The following is a 266-nucleotide window of genomic DNA, read 5'->3' as shown; positions in this document are numbered from 1 at the left end:
ATAGGTCCCACATTTTTTTATTGTACTTTTAAAATTAAAGGTCAAACCATGGACAATTAAAATTAATAAGTGATTGTGAATTCTCTTTTGTTAAAGCTCCTTTGGCTTTAATGAACAAATTCTCATCACGTATCTAACGAAAAAAAAAGTTCAAAAGCAAATTTTCAGATCCAATTTAAAAACAATTTTGTTATTAAACATTTTATTGTGTCCTATTTGTCCAAAAAATTAATTTGTTTATTTTTAATGTCATTTTGCACTATTAA

General features: G+C 24.1%; 1 protein-coding gene across 1 annotated transcript in view; it reads right to left on the bottom strand.

Annotated features, from left to right (window-relative positions):
• Nucleotides 1-266, bottom strand: part of LOC117175923 (protein RRP5 homolog) — a 14,870-nt gene that overhangs the window by 14,530 nt on the left and 74 nt on the right. The gene's annotated exons all lie outside the window — the stretch shown is intronic.

Source organism: Belonocnema kinseyi, chromosome 7, assembly GCF_010883055.1.
Source record: "Belonocnema kinseyi isolate 2016_QV_RU_SX_M_011 chromosome 7, B_treatae_v1, whole genome shotgun sequence".
NCBI lineage: Eukaryota > Metazoa > Arthropoda > Insecta > Hymenoptera > Cynipidae > Belonocnema > Belonocnema kinseyi.
The sequence above is the reverse complement of the archived record's forward strand: the minus strand, read 5'-3'. Positions and strand labels throughout refer to the sequence as shown.